Source organism: Hyperolius riggenbachi, chromosome 5, assembly GCF_040937935.1.
Source record: "Hyperolius riggenbachi isolate aHypRig1 chromosome 5, aHypRig1.pri, whole genome shotgun sequence".
NCBI classification, from domain to species: domain Eukaryota; kingdom Metazoa; phylum Chordata; class Amphibia; order Anura; family Hyperoliidae; genus Hyperolius; species Hyperolius riggenbachi.
The window spans coordinates 208,264,183-208,285,268 of NC_090650.1; the positions used below are offsets into that span (position 1 = coordinate 208,264,183).

Genomic DNA, 21,086 nt, shown 5'->3' on the forward strand with positions numbered 1-21,086 from the left:
AGGCTCTGATACCAAAAGATTCCAAGTGGACTCTGGGTATGACTAGATTATTAGAACCTGTGGATCTGAGAATTTTTGAATCACTATTGACCTGTTGTTCTGTGCAACTGCAGTGCAAGCAGCAAGGAATATCTCAATACTCCTCCCTCCCCCCTCCAAAAAAAACCAAACAGGCTTTCAAGTCATGTATCTGTACAGAGATCAATCATTTATAAAATGATCAGTTATCGATTGTTTACAGAATGAGCAGTTATCGATTGTTCACAGAATGAGCAGTTATCGAAAGCGAGTACATAGTTCAGCGAGTGTCACAAGCTACGTTTATGGACATGGTGGCTGTGACCCAGATCTTCGGATGTCCGGCCTCTTTCTGCTAGGAGTTCAGAGATTTCTCTCTCCGGCCTCCGCCAGCGGCACATGACCAGCAAGAGAAGGAAGAGGAGGGCGGTGCTGCAGCAGCAGCAATCCCCAGCTCTGTGGAGGGAGAGGAGGGGCTGCCCAGACACGTCAGGAGGGCTCGCAGAAAGTGAAAGGAAGCAGCTATACAGTAACAAGATCGGGACACTTCCTCAGCAACACCAAAGATTTCATGTTTGAGGCAACAATGCTACTTTCAGCGGCACTCGGCACACAGCGGGGATGAGTTACTGGAGGGCAGCCAACATACACTGTGAGTATCCGGGCTCTAAGCGGAGGGGATCTCGGGACGCTAGCCGCAAGCAGCACTATAGGGATAGGGTAACTTAGTATGGTGTAGGCTAGGATGCAAGGGACAGTCTTGTCAGTAACAGTAGTGGAGTCAGGGGTAATATGTAGGGCTGGGGCCGCCAGGGCGAGCAGGTGTAGCTTCCTCATATGACAAGTAACCGAGCTTGTGTAACCTGCGCCGTTACTTCAGCGAGGGGCAGAGGTCACAGTGTGCTCCTTGCAGGCATTCTGTGTTTACATACTGGAGCAGAACGGAACAAATACCTGAACAGTGTTCTGCAGCGAGGCAATTCTGGTTGACTTCTTTCTTATTTGTAATCGGGACATTTGTATCCATGTAGTTGAAGTGAGAATAGCTGTAAAGTTGTTTTTTTTTTGTTTTTTTTTTGTTTTTGTTTTTTTTACAGCCCTAAGCAGAACATTTCTTTCCAGTTTAGGTAATTTGGGTGAAATTTAAAGGTAAACTGGCCTGAGAGGGAAACGGGCTGACATTTGTTTCCTTTTGAACATTGCAGATTTCCTGGCTGCCCTGCTGATCCTCTGTTTCTAAGGTGGTCATTAATGATACACTACCAAGTCCGATCAAATGATTATTTGTGCCCATTAATGTCTGAATTCCTGCTAACCAGTCTTATTCATGGGATCCATCCAAAAAAGCATAGATTCTATTAATCTGATCAAATTAGTAGGAATTTAGGATTTAACAGGCACAACTGGTTGTTTCCAATCGATTACCATGGCACTTGATTGGCCATGGGATTGTATAGTTCATGGCAACCTAATGATACAATAAAAACGTTTTAATTTTTTTCCCGTTTATTTGACCAAAACGATCAAATTTAAAAGAATCTTTTATTTTCGATTAAAAAAACGGACGGTTATCCTGTTTTTTTTTTCAATAAAAATCCAATCAGACATTCTGGAAAAATCTTTATATTCAATCTAATGGAATAATCGAATTTAAATTATTTGGAAAAAAAATGTAAAAATTGTACCATGTATGGGCACCATTAAAGAGAACCTGTGGGGGGTTAGAAGCATGTGTCTGCCTCATGACATGCCTCTGTGTTTCCCCACTGCTGCTCTCTGCCCCCCCCCCCCCACAATTAGCAACAATATTTGTTGCTATCTCTGAGGATAATGGGAGGAGAGGGATTCCCTGCTCAAACGCCCACTAGGGCTGTTCTGGCAGCTCTTTCTCCTTGGCCGTGCCCCCTGCTGCTCCCCCGCCTCCCTCCACTCTGGGATAGATCTCTTTCCTTCAGCATCGTGACCCAGAGGTCATGAAAGTGAGAGTGGGCTCTAGCAGGCCAACGGAGCAGCAGAAAGCGGCGGGGATGGCAGCTACCTGATCTGGGTATATAAGCCCACCTCGGGCTCTCTTTAAAGGACAACTGTAGTGAGAGTGATATGGAGGATGCCATATTTATTTCCTTTTAAACAATACGGAAATCCACTTCAGCAGGCACCACCAATTTTAAATTGGTGGTGCCTGCTGAAGTGGATTTCTGCAAGTATCAGCTCCGGTGGTGTGGAGAGCTGTCAGCTGAGGCACGCTACCTGATCTTCCTGTTGATGGGTGCTGCTCTAAACCCAGTGAGAAGTCTTTTAAACAATACCTGTTGCCTGGCTGTTCTGTTGAACCTCTGCCTCTAATATTTTTAGCCGTAGACCCTGAACAAGCATGCAGCATATCTGGTGTTTCTGACATTGTCAAATCTGACAAGATTAGCTACATGCTTGTTGCAGGTGTTATTTAGACACTACTGCAGCCAAATAGATCAGCAGGGTTGCTAGGCAACTGGTATTATTATTTAAAAGGAAATAAATATGGCAGCCTCCGTATACCTCTTACTTCAGTTGTCCTTTAATACTTTTAGCCATTGACTCTGAACAAGCATGCAGATCATGTGCTTGATTCACAAAGCGGTGATAACCCAGTTAAAGACTTTAGGCGTGATAACCATTTTATCATGCCTAAACTCAGTTTAGGCATGATAAGTTTAGGTGTGATAAGTTTAGGCATGCTAAGTTTAGATAAGTTTAGATCGCACGCAAAGTCCCGCACGCAAAGCAGCGCCATTAAACTCTATGCAAAGTGCACCAGACTTTGCTAGTGCAAAACTTTTGATCAGCTGTGCACTGCGATGCTAACCCAGTTGGTGCTTAAACTTATCATGCCTAAACTTATCACACCTAAACTTATCATGCCTAAACAGAGTTTAGGCATGATAAAGGGCTTTTCACCAGTGTGCTAACTGTTAGCACCGCTTTGTGAATCAGGCCCCATATGTTTAACTTAAAGGGAACCTAAACTGAGGATATGTTTTTTCCTTTAAAAATAATACCAGTTGCCTGACTCTCCTGCTGATCCTGTCTCTCTAATACTTTTAGCCGCAGCCCCTGAACAAGCATGCAGATCAGATGCTCTGATTGACGTCAGACTGGATTAGCTGCATGCTAGTTTCAGGTCTGTGATTCAGCCACTACTGGAGCCAAAGAGTTCAGCAGGACTGACAGGCAACTGGTATTGTTTAAAAGGTGATACCCACATTCCTTTCAGTTTAGGTTCCCTTTAATCTTGACTGCATTTGCCACCTGCTTGTTTCAGGTTTGGGCACTAATAACAGTGCAGGAGATTTGGGCGCAGCTGGTGCCACCATAGACCGTAATAGGAGTAACTTCGGCGCCATCAGAAGACTGAGCTGAAGGTACTTTTAAAACACTGTAATTTGGCTGCCAGCCAAATTACATAATTCCCCACCATCCACGTCAACCTGGAGGGGGAATAGTAATTAACGCCACCGGTGGCGATTTCATATGTACGCTTTCAGGTTTGGGTGACAAACAGGCACATGTATGAAAGATAAGCAGGATGGCAGGGAACCGGTATTGTTTAACCACCCTGGCGTTCTGATTAAATCGCCAGGGTGGCTGCGGGAGGGTTTTTTTTAAATAAAAAAAAAACTATTTCATGCAGCCAACTGAAAGTTGGCTGCATGAAAGCCCACTAGAGGGCGCTCCGGAGGCGTTCTTCCGATCGCCTCCGGCAGCCAGAAGTAACACGGAAGGCCGCAATAAGCGGCCTTCCGTGTTTCGCTTACCTCGTCGCCATGGCGACGAGCGGAGTGACGTCATGGACGTCAGCCGACGTCCTGACGTCAGCCGCCTCCGATCCAGCCCTTAGCGCTGGCCGGAACTGTTTGTTCCGGCTACGCTGGGCTCGTGCGGCTGGGGGGACCCTCTTTCGCCGCTGCACGCGGCGGATCGCCGCGCTGCAGCGGCGATCAGGCAGCACACGCGGCTGGCAAAGTGCCGGCTGTGTGTGCTGCTTTTTATTTGGTGAAAATCGGCCCAGCAGGGCCTGAGCGGCAGCCTCTGGCGGTGTTGGACGAGCTGAGCTCGTCCAGACCGCTCAGCTGGTTAAAAAGAAATAAATATGGCAGCCTCCATATCCCTCTCACTTCAATTGTCCTTAAAGAAATTGCCCTGACCCGGCTGCTTGTTTTTGAAATCACATTAAAAATATGAATTGCTAGAAGTTTTCTGTTAAGTATTTTACTGTGAAGAAGCCAGCACAAATGGCTAGCAATAGCATTCTTATAAATTGTAGAAATGTAAATGGGCCCTGTAGTTTTCTTAAAGGACATCTGAGGTGAAAATAAACTTATTAGAAAAACAACTGTATCTATCCTCCTTCTCCTAAAAATGACCTTTTTTTTAGATATCCTAAAGTTTTATTTTATATTTAAAAATGTATTTTAATTTTTTTTTTTTTTTACTGTTTAATTGCCTCTTGTTCAATGACACCTTCATTGAAGTATGCCAGAGCTCAAATCTATGAATTATTGACCCTTTTATATCTTTTTCCTGCCCTCAGAAGCCATTTACTGACAGGAAAGTGTTTTATGGCTGTAATTACTTATCAGTGAGGGTTATGCTATAGTCTGGCCCAGTCCGACCTGGACAGAAACTGTCACTTGCATTCCTGATGTTAAACTTTTCCAGGCAGGAAAGGAAAAAAGGAACACAGCATAGTTATTTGTGTGCTAGGCACTGTGCCTATCTCATGTCACATATCACCTCGGTTGTAGATAGAAACCTGTAGATAGAAAAGTGAAATACTTTCCAAGGTAGAGGGAAGCCTCTGTATGTTCCAGAGGCTTCCCATTTCATCCTGGACCCCACTCCTGCTCCCCGTAACCAATCCCTGATTTATGGCCACACAGCATGAGTCCTGTCTGCGCAGTAGCTTGGAGCCGGCACTGTGCTCTAGCACAGACAGGGCTCATGCAGGCCATGTGCAGTTGCGCTCCACATGGAGGGGAGCATGCCCACAAGAGCAAATCTTACAAGCTCTCTAGTCAGGTTTGTTTAGAGGGTCCCAGTGCTAGATCGGTGGGGTTGAGCATGATTGGGAGCCTCAGGACTATCCATAGCCTTCCCTTGACTAAGGTAATGTAACTTTTATGGAGGCAGGGAACACACTTGACTGTTTTCATATGCGTTTTCTGCACAGAAAAACTGAGAACTCATGTTAATTGATGTGCTAGTTCACACTTAATGTGTTTTTCGTGCGCTGAAGAAAAACTGACATTCTGCATCAGGATTCTGCACATTTTGTCAGTTTTATGTAACAATTAGAATTAGCTGCAGTGAAAAAATGCGTGCGATTTTTCTGCATAGAAACACACTTGGTGTGCAGAAAACGTATGCAGAAAAACGTGTTCAGAAAACTGAAAGACAAGTATGTTCCCTGCCTCAAATGTTCCCTTCAGGTTCACTGTTTTTTTTTTATTTTTATTTTGGATTGTGTGGAAAGGAGTTTGCTAGTTTTTACTGTTATCTGTGACTCCATTCAGGAGATTCCTCTTTGCTCCCTGCCCCTGGAATTTCATGTGACATTGTTGTGGTTTTAAAATTAAAATTTGTAATCCACATGTCCGGAAATGAGGATACCAAAAAAATCTATCAGATGATAATTTTTTCTTCTTTACTCAAAAAAATGTTGAATTTGTTGTCACTAGTAGAGATTTCCACACTTCTGAAGAGAAAGTGATGTCTGACAGGTAGGGATACAAGACAGCAATCAAAATCTGACAGACGTTCTAAGCCCCTACTACACTACCCAATGCACAAATATTATTTCTTGAACCGGGCTTTATATTTACTACTGAGTGGGAGAAAGTAGAGACATACTAGAATATCTCATTAAATGCTGCCTGGAGATGCTTCTGAAAGTGCTTTAAATACACTAAACCATAATAATAAAATGTATGAGCTGGAATTACAAAATGAGTCAGGCGAGGTTCAGTTTTTAGTTTTGCACTTGGTGCCCCATGTGCCCCCCATGCTTCCGCCTCTGCCCCCTTATATCATCCTCTGTGCTCCTTTGTTTCCTTCTGTGTCTTCCTCCGTGCCTCAGTTTGTCCCCCCCCCCCTGTGCCTCAGTTTGTCCCCCCCCTGTGCCTCAGTTTGTCCCCCCCCCTGTGCCTCAGTTTGTCCTCCCCCCTGTGCCTCAGTTTGTCCTCCCCCCTGTGCCTCAGTTTGTCCTCCCCCTGTGCCTCAGTTTGTCCTCCCCCTGTGCCTCAGTTTGTCCTCCCCCTGTGCCTCAGTTTGTCCTCCCCCTGTGCCTCAGTTTGTCCTCCCCCTGTGCCTCAGTTTGTCCTCCCCCTGTGCCTCAGTTTGTCCTCCCCCTGTGCCTCAGTTTGTCCTCCCCCTGTGCCTCAGTTTGTCCTCCCCCTGTGCCTCAGTTTGTCCTCCCCCTGTGCCTCAGTTTGTCCTCCCCCTGTGCCTCAGTTTGTCCTCCCCCTGTGCCTCAGTTTGTCCTCCCCCTGTGCCTCAGTTTGTCCTCCCCCCCCCTGTGCCTCAGTTTGTCCACCCCCCCCTGTGCCTCAGTTTGTCCCCCCCCCCCTGTGCCTCAGTTTGTCCCCCCCCCCCTGTGCCTCAGTTTGTCCCCCCCCCCCTGTGCCTCAGTTTGTCCCCCCCTGTGCCTCAGTTTGTCCCCCCCTGTGCCTTAGCTTTTGTCCCTGAGTGTCCTAGTTGCCCCCCCTGCTTTTCTATCCCCATGTCCATGCTCCCCCCCCCCCCGCAACATTATTTTTGTCCCCCCTTGTGTCCCATTTTTCCTCTGTCCCCTTTTGTGCCTTGTGTGTCCATCTTCATGCCCCCCCCCCCCACGTTCTTTGTGTACCCTTCCGCTCTCTGAATTATAATACCTACTGTAAGTGATAGCTGCAATAGGAAACACTCTACAGCGCAATTACTGCAAATTTTCCCCCTATAGTGCACCATTAAAGTGTAGCTGAAGTGATTTATAAAGATTTAAAAAAAAAAAATAGATAGCATAGCAGTAAGAATTCTCTGCTTAGTTCCAAGAGGTTCATGGATCCTCCAGCAGCCCAACGTTCTAGCACTGGGTTTCTCTAAAGCTATTCAACAAGAACTTGTTGAATATGTTCCTTGTGGCCGTGCTCCTGCTGTGTACAAGGACATCTGTTGCAAGTAGGCCCATTTTCAAGCTGCATATATTTGCATCCAAAATATGCATATTCCTGCATCAACTCGACATTATTTGCATTTGATTAGTCAATTTCCAAGCTTATTCATTTGCATAAATTTGAATCTGCTCACATACTGTACAATATATTAACTTCTCATTCACCATCCCTGCTTACTATATACTTTCTTTCCTGTAATATGGAAGTGGTTGAAGTTAGTGCAGCAACAAATGTGAAAGCTTAACCCAATATCTAATAAACCCTTATTCTGTGTTCTCTATGCTTTTTTTTTTTTTTTTTTTTTTTACTTTGTTTAAACTTTTTATTGGTTTTAAACAAAAATAAGAAAATACAAATGAACTATAACTGTATAATGTGTCCACAATCTATTCTAGTACGTACAGCGTTACACATTGTCTGGACACATTGATAAAATGCCTCTGGATTGTGGTTCAACACAATTATCAGTATAATGTAACTCAATGCTCATGATGTGATATGACTTTAAACTAAGTATTAGTGAATCTAACTGTATAGCCGGTGTAGGGGTAGATAAAGGTGATGGTTATTCCTTGCACCATTCGGTCTTCTTTCCGACACTTATACGTCCCTTTCCATCCTTTTAGCAGGCTTCAGTGGTTATGTGACAGAAGCAGGGTGAATTTCGTGTAGTTAGGCTTTTGGCCACAAGATGGCCACAGCGCGCTAACATCCGAGGTGGAAATCACGCAGCGTGGTAACTTGGTTACCACCGAAGCTTGGTGAACGCCAGGATGACGGCGGATGTGAGGGAGTGTCTGAGTGACGGCGCTACGCCTAAATAGGTGGAAGACGCCGTCCATTGTACACTAGAAGCCAACGAGGCGCGCTACGCGGACTAACAGGAGAAACCCGCTCGGTCCACACTACCGGGACCCTAGGCGTGCTATCTTGCCCCTCTGATGAGGCCCTAAGCAAGTATGGGCGAAACGGCTGTAAGGGCAGCAGACCTGGAGCATCCCTGAGCGCACCCACGCTTCTGTCCATACCCATGCCTGCCATCACACGTCTACAGTAACGCAAGTATTGCCTGCACTGCTCATCTCTTGCTCCTCGCATGTTTACTTGGCTTGACTCTGTGCTACATGCTATATGGACAATCTAGTCACGCTTGCTTAAACGCATAGAAGTGATTCTGATGTTGATGCTTTGCAGCCGTTTGCTATGTGCATGGAATAGGCAATAAATGACAACGGTTTTATCCATGAGTGCCTGCCTAATAATTTTTCTTCTGTGAAACAATTATCAGTATAAGCTAATATATCGAATGGAGACAAAACACGTTAGGGGGAACACCAGCTGGGGTTTTCCACTGTTTGTCGCATTCCCGATCAAGCAAGTCAGCCTGAGATTTTACAGCATGTCCGATCGAAACATGGGACCAATTTCTGATCAAAATTTATTGAATTGTCGATCGGGCATGCTCTTGACTGCATTGGTTTTCATCAGATTCGATTAGAATTATCGAATCTGATGGGCCATCGGCTGCCAAGTCTATAGCTGAATCACCACCTTTAGCCTATTTAGAGTGAGTGAATCCATTTTCCTAATCACAGGTAAATCATATGGTTGCCACCTCCTGTCAGGAAGGGCTTGCTCAGATTGAGAGCATTAGAGAAAAAGCAGCTGATAAGTGCTTTGGGATTTGTTTAGTTATGAAGTCCTGAGGCCTTTTAAACCAGGATCTCTGTGCGTTTTTAATGCTTGTCAGCCACTTCCTGTGTTTCCCAAATACTGTATTACACAGAGCTTTAATTTTACAGATCATGTATCTTGGCTAACAGTCTGCTGGCAGCCACGGACCAGTTTTTGCCAAGTGTCATGTACTGTCCTATGTAAAGGCGATTGTGAGAAGGGGCATAAGGCTCCAAGAAATGCTGCACTTGTGGATTGCTTTTCAACCAATTTTTTTTTTTACAATTTTTGTGGTGGAAAATTATACAGGTCCTTCTCAAAAAATTAGCATATTGTGATAAAGTTCAATGTTTTCTGTAATGTACTGATAAACATTAGACTTTCATATATTTTAGATTCATTACACACAACTGAAGTAGTTAAAGCCTTTTATTGTTTTAATATTGATGGTTTTGGCATACAGCTCATGAAAACCCCAAATTCCTATCTCAAAAAATTAGCATATCATGAAAAGGTTCTCTAAACGAGCTATTAACCTAATCTTCTGAATCAACTAATTAACTCTAAACACCTGCAAAAGATTCCTGAGGCTTTTAAAAACTCCCAGCCTTGTTCATTACTCAAAACCGCAATCATGGGTAAGACTGCCACCCTGACTGCTGTCCAGAAGGCAATCATTGACACCCTCAAGTAAGAGGGAAAGACACAGAAATACATTTCTGAACGAATAGGCTGTTCCCAGAGTGCTCTATCAAGGCACCTCAGTGGGAAGTCTGTGGGAAGGAAAAAGTGTGGCAGAAAACGCTGCACAACGAGAAGAGGTGACCGGACCCTGAGGAAGTTTGTGGAGAAGGACCAATTCCAGATCTTGGGGGACCTGCGGAAGCAGTGGACTGAGTCTGGAGTAGAAACATCCAGAGCCACCGTGTACAGGCGTGTGCAGGAAATGGGCTACAGGTGCCGCATTCCCTAGGTCAAGCCACTTTTGAACTAGAAACAGCGGCAGAAGCGCCTGACCTGGGCTACAGATAAGCAGCACTGGACTGTTGCTCAGTGGTCCAAAGTACTTTTTTTGGATGAAAGCAACTTTTGCATGTCATTCGGAAATCAAGGTGCCAGAGTCTGGAGGAAGACTGGGGAGAGAGAAATGCCAAAATGCCTGAAGTCCAGTGTCAAGTACCCACAGTCAGTGATGGTCTGGGGTGCCATGTCAGCTGTTGGTGTTGGTCCACTGTGTTTTATCAAGGGCAGGGTTAATGCAGCTACGGTAGCTATCAGGATATTTTGGAGCATTTCATGCTTCCATCTGCTGAAAAGCTTTATGGAGATGAAGATTTCATTTTTCAGCACGACCTGGCACCTGCTCACAGTGCCAAAACCACTGGTAAATGGTTTACTGACCATGGTATTACTGTGCTCAATTGGCCTGCCAAATCTCCTGACCTGAACCCCATAGAGAATCTGTGGGATATTGTGAAGAGAAAGTAGAGTGACGCAAGACCCAACACTCTGGATGAGCTTAAAGCCGCTATCGAAGCATCCTGGGCCTCCATAACACCTGAGCAGTGCCACAGGCTGATTGCCTACATGCCATGCCGCATTGAAGCAGTCATTTCTCTAACTGGCATCCGGGACAACACGAGATCCGGTCCCGCCCAGGATCTGGGGAAACATAACCCCAAGAAGATTAAAAGCCCCCGCCCTCCCTCCAACCTCAGTTAATCTGTGTTTCCGCGTCGGAAACACCTAAGAAGGGAAGCTCCCGTTTTTTGTTATTTTTTATGCACTCACCAGTGCGTGAGTGGGTCCTTGTGGAGGCAGCGTGGCTTGAGCGGAGCAGGAGGTGACGCTGGCTACAGTCCTCCGGTGACGGCGTATGCGGCCTACGCGTAAGCATGCTTTCTTGGCCGGCATAACGCTTGTCCCCCCGTCAGACGCCGGCTCTGCAAGGCGCATCCGCGCTCTGACCGGCGCCCGGAAATGACGTCAGCGGGCGGGCAGCCGGAAGTGGGGCGGACTTAGGAGAGCCAGGAAGTGTAAAGAGCGTGCTCCTGGCGTCTCCACCGCGCTTACGAATTCCCCGCAGTGCACAGCTGTGTTCTGGGGAGTGGAGAGGATGTCACAACAGAAGGGGGAGCAGCCACAGCAGCGGGAATCAGAGGCTGCAGGCACGGCTTCCAAATCCTCTGGGCAAGCGCAGCCATCGGGTGCAAGTCTGGTAAGACCTCCAGTGGAGGACGGACTTCTTTTGGTCTACATGCCTTGTACTGATGGTTTATGGGATCTATTGTCTTTTCTTTCTGTTTTATTTAGACAAAGACTGATCCTAAAACGGCTGGACAAGTTAAAACTTATAAACATTGTGGCTTGTGTAACAGCAAAATAGCTTTGGAGGCCCCAAGGAATTTGTCAGGGTTGTACCGATGCTATTGTAGCCTCACATTCATCTGATATACTCAAAGGTGTAATGGAGGCTGTTAATAAAAACATGCAGGAGACTTTGGATAAATTTAAGGAATCTTTTATTCCACAAGCTCCTGAATCCCTTCCAGGCCCCTCTTCTGGCCTTTTATCCCAATCTTCCACCCTTTCTGATATTTTTGGAGTTGGAGAAGAGGGAGAGGAGGAGGGGGAGGAAGAAGAGGAGGAGGAGGGGGTGTCTGTCTCTCAGGAGGAGGGGGAACAGCCTCATTCGGAGGGTTCGGATAGAGAGGAGAGGGTTAAGACCTCCAGATTCCTTTTTACTCCGGACGAATCTTCTGAGTTGCTTAAAGCGGTGTATACTACGGAACAAATTAAGGAACCGGTTCCTGAGTTAACTCCTCAGGACCAGGTTTATTCTGGTTTAGGACAAGCCAAGGGTAGAGTTTTTCCTTTTCATAAAACTCTCCAGGACATTATCACTTCTCAATGGCAGAATCCTGAAAGGCCTTTATTCATACCTAAATCAGCAAAAAGAAACTATCCATTTGAGCAGTCAGAGATTGAAAAATGGACAAAATGCCCAAAATTAGATGCATCTTTGTCAAAATACTCTAAAGACTCTGATTTATCCTTTGAAGACACAGGTGTTCTCAAGGATGTAATGGATAAAAAGGTCGATTCCCTCCTTAAAAAAGCCTGGGAATCGGCCGCATTTGGATTCATCCCAGGTGTTTCAGCCACATGTGTTTCAGCCACATGTATCGCACGTAACCTTAGAATTTGGATGGATAATCTATTCGAACAAATTTCTAAGGGGGTTCCACTTAAGGACTATTCTGCTTCGCTTCCAGTAGTTCTGAGGGCAGTCGCTTTTTTAGCGGACGCGGTAACGGAGCTTATTCGCGTCTCTGCACGTACTACGGCTCTTGTTAATTCGGCTCGTAGGGCAGTTTGGCTGAAAACCTGGGAGGGAGACCAAACGTCAAGGAATAGATTATGCTCAATCCCGTTTGAGGGTAGTCTCTTGTTTGGCTCAGGCCTGGATGATGTTTTGTCTCGCTCAGCGGAAAAAGGGAAACAGTTCCCAAACAAAAAGAGAAGTTCTAGAGGCAAAAGACCCTTTGTCCCTAATAAACAAACTTCCGATCAATCAAAAAATAGGAATGTGCAGAGGAAGTGGTCCTTTCCTAAAGGAAAAGGTAGGGGAGGATTCACTCTCGGTAGGACGGAACCCCCCAAGCCCAATAAATGACTTGCCGGTGGGGGGAAGGCTGAGGTTTTTTCTTTCAGAATGGGAAAAGTTAAATCCCGATCCCTTTGTGTTACTAATTATAAAGCGGGGTTACCGTCTTCAGTTTTCGAGTCAGCCTCCTCCCAGAAGGTTTGTGAATCCCCTTCCAAAAGACCCAGAATGTGCCAAGGGTCTGGAGGGAGAGATTCAGAAACTTTTAGCAAAGAGGGTCATTTTGCCGGTTCCCCGGGAAGAGGTATTCCAGGGGTATTATTCCCACGTTTTTCTGGTAAAGAAAGCGAACGGGGAATTTCGATTTATCCTGAACCTAAAATCCCTCCATCCATTTTTAATTTACAAAAGGTTCAGGATGGAAAGTATCTTTTCAGTAAGAGCTCTATTACGGGGCAAAGAATATTTTGTTTCAATAGATCTCCGCGATGCCTACCTGCACATACCTATTTTTCACAACCATCAAAGATTTTTGAGGTTTGCAATCAAAATCCACTCTCAAATTCATCATTTTCAATTTCAGGCTCTACCTTTTGGGATAGCATCCGCTCCGCGGATCTTTACGAAAGTTCTAGCCGAAGTTATGAAGGAACTGAGGATCCAGGGAATATCGATTGTTCCGTATCTGGACGACCTCTTAATCTTTGCAGAGACAAAGGAATTGGTGTTGTGTCACAGGGACATTGTGATCAACACCTTGACAAGGGTAGGTTGGTTAATGAACTACGAGAAGTCGAATCTGACTCCTGCCCAGGAAATCACATTTTTGGGGTACAGGATAAATTCCTTAGACAGGAGAATCTATTTACCCTCGGCAAAGATTATAAACATTCAGTCCGAGGTGAACAGGTTACTTTCTCAAGAGACCTGCTCAATTCGCCAAATCATGAGAGTACTAGGTCTATTTTCCTCTTCAATTCCGGCAGTCACCTGGGCCCAATCCCACGGCAGGGATCTTCAATCCCTTCTCCTACTCCACTGGGACAAATCACAGGGATCTCTAGATCTCGTGATCACCATTCCAAGGACGGTCAAAGACAGTCTGGCCTGGTGGCTAATTCCCCACAGTCTAAACAGAGGGAGAATCTGGAGTCAATACGATCCGATAAAGATTTATACGGACGCAAGCGCCTGGGGCTGGGGCGCAACAACAGAGGGTCAGCATGCTCAGGGGGATTGGGCCGACTCGATAAGAAAGAAATCGTCAAATTTCAGAGAGTTGCTGGCGGTTCAGAGAGCTCTTCTATCTTTTCAGTCCCTGATAGAAGGAAGACATGTACGAATTTTTTCGGACAATATCACCACGGTAGCGTATCTCGCGAAACGGGGGCACAAGATCCAGGGATCTAATGCTCCTCTCGTCGGAAATTTTCAGTTGGATAGAGCCTCGTATTCTATCGATAACGGCGATTCACATAAAAGGGACTCTCAATGTGGAAGCAGACTTTTTGAGCCGCCGGCAGATCAGTCAGGCGGAATGGGAACTACATCCAGAGGTTTTCAGGTTAATAACAGAAAGATTTGGAACCCCGGAAATAGATCTGTTTGCGTCCCCAACGAATGCAAAGGTAAACCAGTTCTTTTCCCTGCACAAGTGTCAAGGCTCCCTGGGGCTGGATGCCTTAAGCCTACCATGGGGGTTCGAGTTGAGTTACGCCTTCCCCCCCAATAACACTTCTTCCACAAGTACTGGTGAAGCTTCAAAGGGAATCAGGGAAACTGATTCTCATAGCTCCGATTTGGCCAAAGAGGCCATGGTATGCAGCCTTGTTAAAGATGGCAATAGACCCACCATTTCTGCTACCGGCTCGACCGGACTTGCTGATTCAGGGACCGCTGGTCCATCCCAAGCCCCACTTATTCAGACTGGCCGCATGGATCCTGAGAGGGTCATATTAAGGAATAAAGGTCTTCCTGACAATGTTATTGAGACTCTTCTTAAATGTAGGAAACCAGTAACTCAGAAGATCTATCGGAAAGTGTGGAAAGTTTATATAGCCTGGTGTATTTCTCACTCCAGGAATCAAATCCTAACTAGCTCGGTGTTAGAGTTCTTACAAAATGGGTTCGGTATGAAGCTAGCACCCAGTACTTTAAAGGTACAATGTTCAGCTTTATCTATCCTTTTAGACAGACACTTAGCACAGGAAGATTTGGTAAAAAGTTTCTTTAAAGCTTTACAAAGGTCTACACCAGTGAGGCAAAAGATATTTCCACAGTGGGATCTCTCGCTTGTCCTTAATGGCCTCACAAAGTCCCCCTTTGAGCCGATTGAGGACATTGACATAAAATTTCTTACGCTCAAATTAGCTTTTCTGATCGCGGTCACATCTGCAAGGCGTTTGAGTGACTTACAAGCTTTATCAGTTTAAAGATCCTTTCCTAATCATATGTCCAGATAGTGTCAGACTAAGATTAGATCCGGCTTATTTACCTAAGGTAGCATCAGAATTTCATAGGTCTCAAGAAATTATTCTACCTTCTTTCTGTTCCAATCCCTCGGGGGAAAGGGAAGAAAGATTTCATTATCTAGACGTCAGAAGATCCCTGTTAGTTTATCTAAGAAAAGCAAGGGAATTCCGGAAATCCAGTAGCCTCCTAGTTCTATTTTCGGGAAAAAATAAGGGTCTTCAAGCATCAAGACAAACAATTGCCAGATGGGTTAAACAGGTTATTGCATTAACATATGAGAAAACTGACTGTCCATTGCCAGCTAATATTAAGGCGCATTCTACCCGGTCATTATCCACATCTTGGGCAGAAAGGGCAGGAGCCACCATCCAGCAAATATGCCAAGCTGCAACGTGGTCAAGTGCATCAACCTTCATCAAACATTACAGGGTGGATGTGCTGTCCCAACAAGATCAATCGTTTGGCAGAAAGGTGCTACAGACGGTGGTCCCTCCCTAAGGTGAGTCTTTAACTTTATTAAAGACTTACTTGTCTATCTCTCGTATTGTCCCGGATGCCAGTTAGAGAAAGACTCCTATTAGACCTACCGGTAATGGAGTTTCTGATTGGCATCCGGGACAACGGCTATAACCCTTCCCTTTCCTATCTGGCACCTTTCCTTTCAGAGTTAGTTCACGGGGAGGATGGTCTATGGTAGTCACGGAGTGCAATCTATTTTCCTTCCTTCATCTTGGTGTTTTGACTTAGTTTCCTTTAGAAGCACTGAGGTTGGAGGGAGGGCGGGGGCTTTTAATCTTCTTGGGGTTATGTTTCCCCAGATCCTGGGCGGGACCGGATCTCGTGTTGTCCCGGATGCCAATCAGAAACTCCATTACCGGTAGGTCTAATAGGAGTCTTTCTGCAAAAGGATTCCCGACCAAGTATTGTGCATAACTGAACATAATTATTTGAAGCTTGACTTTTTTTTTTTTTTTTGTTTTGTTTTAAAAACCCTTTTCTTTTATTGGTCGGATGAAATATGCTAATTGTTTGAGATATGAATTTTGGGTTATCATGAGTTGTATGCCAAAATCATTAATATTAAAACAATAAAAGGCTTGAACTACTTCAGTTGTGTGTGTATGTGTGTATAATGAATCTAAAATATATGAAAGTCTAATGTTTATCAGTACATTACAGAAAAAAATGAACTTTATCACAATATGCTAATTTTTTGAGAGGAACCTGTATATACAGTGGGTTGCAAAAGTATTCGGCCCCCTTGAAGTTTTCCACATTTTGTCACATTACTGCCACAAACATGCATTAATTTTATTGGAATTCCTCGTGAAAGACTAATACAAAGTGGTGTACATGTGAGAAGTGGATCGAAAATCATACATCATTCCAAACATTTTTTACAAATAACTGCAAAGTGGGGTGTGCGTAATTATTCGGCCCCCTGAGTCAATACTTTGTAGAACCACCTTTTGCTGCAATTACAGCTGCCAGTCTTTTAGGGTATGTCTCTACCAGCTTTGCACATCTAGAGACTGAAATCCTTGGCCATTCTTCTTTGCAAAACAGCTCCAGCTCAGTCAGATTAGATGGACAGCGTTTGTGAACAGCAGTTTTCAGATCTTGCCAAAGATTCTCGATTGGATTTAGATCTGGACTTTGACTGGGCCATTCTAACACATGGATATGTTTTGTTTTAAACCATTCCATTGTTGCCCTGGCTTTATGTTTAGGGTCATTGTCCTGCTGGAAGGTGAACCTCCGCCCCAGTCTCAAGTCTTTTGCAGTCTCCAAGAGGTTTTCTTCCAAGTTTGCCCTGTATTCGGCTCAATCCATCTTCCCATCAACTCAGACCAGCTTCCCTGTCCCTGCTGAAGAGATGCACGGCCCGAGCATGATGCTGCCACCACCATATTTGACAGTGGGGATGGTGTGTTCAGAGTGATGTGCAGTGTTAGTTTTCCGCCACACACAGAGTTTTGCATTTTGGCCAAAAAGTTCTATTTTGGTCTCATCTGACCAGAGCACCTTCTTCCACATAATTGCTGTGCCCCCCACATGGCTTGTGGCAAACTGCAAACAGGACTTCTTGCTTTCTGTTATCAATGCCTTTCTTCTTGCCACTCTTCCATAAAGGCCAACTTTGTACAGTGCATGACTAATAGTTGTCCTATAGACAGAGTCTCCCACCTGAGCTGTAGATCTCTGCAGCTCATCCAGAGTCACCATGGGCCTCTTGACTGCATTTCTGATCAGAGCTCTCCTTGTTCGGCCTGTGAGTTTAGGTGTATGACCTTGTCTTGGTAGGTTTACAGTTGTGCCATACTCCTTCCATTTCTGAATGATCACTTGAACAGTGCTCCTTGGGATGTTCAAGGCTTTGGAAATCTTTTTGTAGCCTAAGCCTGCTTTAAATTTCTCAATAACTTGATCCCTGACCTGTCTTGTGTGTTCTTTGGACTTCACGGTGTTGTTGCTCCCAATATTCTCTTAGACAACTTCCGAGGCCATCACAGAGCAGCTGTATTTGTACTGACATTAGATTACACACAGGTGCACTCTATTTAGTCATTAGCACTCATCAGGCAATGTCTATAGGCAACTGACTGCACTCAGATCAAAGGGGGCCGAATAATTATGCACACACCACTTTGCAGTTATTTATTTGTAAAAAAATGTTTGGAATCATGTATGATTTTCGTTCCACTTCCAATGTGTACACCACTTTGTGTTGGTCTTTCATGTGGAATTTCAATAAAATTCATTAATGTTTGTGGCAGTAATATGACAAAATGTGGAAAACTTCTTCAAGGGGGCTGAATACTTTTGCAACCCACTGTAAGCCAGATACTTTCCTAAGGAGAGGGAAGGCTCTGGGTCCTACAGAGCCTTCCCGCTGCTCTCTTGTTCCCCGTTCCAGTGCTGGCTCCCGGTAGCAGTATTCAACCAACTTGGTCAAATACTGCTCTCTCCCTGCCGCCGAAGGATGCTTTAGGTGTCCCGAGTGCTCCCGAAGACTGGCCGCTCCACACTGTGCACGCGCGAGCGCCCTTCTCTTTTGCAGCCGTGCGAGCGCCCTTCTCTTTTGCAGCCGTGCGAGCGCCCTCTCTTTTGCAGCCGTGCGAGCGCCCTCTCTTTTGCAGCCGTGCGAGCGCCCTGCAACCGTGCGAGCGCCCTATGAAGCTGCCTGTCTTCGGGAAGACTCGGCTCCCAGAGACCTCCGAAAGTCCCCCACAACAGGGGTTTCAAGCGGTGGAGCCAGCGATTAACAGGGGACCGGGAGATGAACAGGAAGGCTCTACAGGGCCCAGAGCCTTCCCTCTTCATAGGTAAGTATCTGGTTTATTTATTTTTATTATGCTTCTTATTGACTTTAAACAATGCCAGTTGCCTGGCTGTCCAGCTGATCCTCTGCCTCTAATATTTACAGCCATAGACCCTGACCAAGCATGCAGCAGATCAGATGTTTCTGACAAAAATCTGACAAGATTAGCTGCATGTTTCAGGTGTGTGATTCAGACACTACAGATCAGAAAGATCAGCAGGACTGCCAGGCAACTGGTATTACTTATGAGGGAAATAAATATGACAGCATATACCTCTCGTTTTAGGATTATTTTAAGCCAGCTACCTAGTGTTGTTTGAGTTTGTAAACTCAAGGTATGAACAACTATCTCTTATCCTATATAATAAAACCCCTGTGTCTCTGCATCCTGTCCCGGTCTGTGTGTGTCCCTGCTTCCAGACTTGACAGTTTGCTGTCTGAGAACCTCATTGCATTGTGGGAAATAACAGCTTTTTCCAACTGCCAAGCAAGCAACATCTCCGTGTGCATATATTGCGGACAGTGGTGGGAGATGGGTGAGCAGGACGCATCAGTATGTGTGTTGCCGGGACTTAGCAGCCATGACCTAGCGCCCGTTTTTTTATGGGCGGGCCTTTTTACTAGTAAGCATAATAAAAAGGCAGGAAAAGTAGCTAGAATCTATATCCTACTTATAGATTATATTATAAATCGTCATAAATGCAGTGGGTTCTATAGTAGTCACACTGCAAATCATATGCCTTGAGGTAGATTTAGTGTTGAAGCACCTTATTAAATACCAATATTAGTAATCTTTAATTGCAGAGGGAAAGGAATTTCTGAATGTGTGTGTGTCCTACTTAGACAACAGATGAGACTGTGTTAAGCAAGTCAGGTAACAAGGATCAATGTTTCGAGTCTGTATGATTGCTAAATCAGAAGCTTTGTTGATGTGTACAAGGATAGAGGTTGCTGTCAGTAGGTATCATGAAGAATTGGACAGATTCAGAATAAGACATTCCAATATCAAGCAGATAGCTTGTAGCATTTTTTTATTTATTGGATAGCTGGTATCACATTGCTGTTGGCCCTGTTGAAAGGCATGCTGTTTATATCCATTCTTTTAAGATACTTCAGCAGGGCTGTTGCCAAACTAAAAACATTGTACAGATGTAAAATTGTTCTCAGAGAAATGCTTGTGTTGTGTTTTCCCATTCCTTAAAAGCCCAAAAGATACATTTAAGAAAGAGAAAAGTTTCAGGTGAGGCCTGGGTAGAAGTGTTCCCTAACACTTTTTCACGCCTGCTCCCCTACACCCTGAGTAAGGTAACATTTTACTTTTGGATCACACATTCCTTATGTCTTTGTAAGGCCTCTTGCACACTACATGCGATTCCGATTTTTTTTGTATGGGATTCCAATTAAAAATCTTAGCAGCATGCAGTACATTTTTTTTAATGGGAATCCAAAATCGGATCAGATAAAAAAATCGGAATTGCATGTAGTGTTCAAGAGGCCTTACGCTGACATGGCATTAGCAGAGCCCAAAACTCTGGGGGTGGAATCTTTAATGGGAACCTGAAGCGAGGATATATGGAGGCTGCCTCGCAATTCATTTTTGATCATTTTGGCAATCAAACATTTATCAGGAAATTCCATTCTTCTTGAATGTCCACATACATGAGTGCTGGAGGGGAGGGGGGGGGGGGGGGGGAGGGCATGGGTTGCAGCAATACTCGAGTGACAGTTGTTGGATCACACACTACAGAAAATGCAGTGGAAAAACGGAGTGGACCAGGAGGACACAGAGGTACCTTAAAGACTACGGAGCCCCAAGTAAGTAAAAATAAACGTATTTTCCCACAGTCTAGGTGTACCAGTCAGCTATGTAGAGAAAGTAATTATGTAAATGAACACACAGGAACAGACATGGTCAGACCTGACTGTAGGCGAAATGCAGGAAAATTTGGGCACACCATGCGCTGCCATAGGCCATAATGAGAATTACTACTATAGCGGGGCTCAGACAGTAATTTGGATGCTGTCAAAAGACAACGCCCAAATTATTTTAAAAATAATTCAGTAATTCAGCCACCAGCAATGTCTGGCAGCCAAATTATTTCCCGGAGTCCATTGCAACCTGGATGGGGAATAGTAATTAACGCTATCGGGACTTTTGGAGGAGCCGGGTGATCCATTTTTTCGGTTTCACCCTGCATCCTAACTTTCCGACACCATTTTTGCATGTATGAGACTGTAGGGGCTTTGTGACTTGTTTCAGTGAGAGAGCCTTTATGCAGGCATGAGAGGAGTCAGACCCTGTATAAGTAGACAAGTTCCCAGGCTGTAATTATAGGATCTGTTGAAAACCATTTGTAATAATTGCCTATCAAATTTCTTTCTGGCCACATTGAGTGCTGTACTTGCTCATATCTGTGACTGGATATGCACCCTAACATTGGCCATCAAAGTCTGTTACAATGTGCATCCAAGGTTTCAGAAAAGTCGTGGATCACACACAGTTATGTCATATTTGACACAGGACCTTGCCATCAACCCATCTACCACCACTCATCAATCCCAATCCAGTATAATATATCACAGCAAAATGATAGCTCTACTGAGGTTTCTGGGAAAATTGTATTTACTGCTCAGAGGGATCTGGTCAATACACCTGCTGGATAAAAGTTGAGTGAACACACATGGCATGATGTGCGCTTTTAGTGTGAGTTTCATAATTGTTGCCGATTTTATCAATTTCATATTTGCATGGGGAAGTTATTCTAGTGCAACAATTTTTAAAAGATTATCGTTGTCAGACTTC

The 21,086-nt window shown here is 44.8% G+C and overlaps 1 protein-coding gene across 2 annotated transcripts in view; it reads left to right on the forward strand.

Moving 5' to 3' along the window:
* Positions 1-455: 455 nt before the first annotated feature.
* Positions 456-21,086, forward strand: part of GALNT4 (polypeptide N-acetylgalactosaminyltransferase 4) — a 74,832-nt gene continuing 54,201 nt past the window's right edge. Inside the window, exon 1 of one of the 2 annotated variants that reach the window (XM_068236657.1) lies at positions 456-670. The gene's annotated coding sequence lies outside the window, so the exon portion shown is untranslated. Of the gene's footprint in view, positions 671-20,035; positions 20,099-21,086 lie in introns of those variants that run through there. The other variant, XM_068236658.1, reaches the window with a different exon arrangement.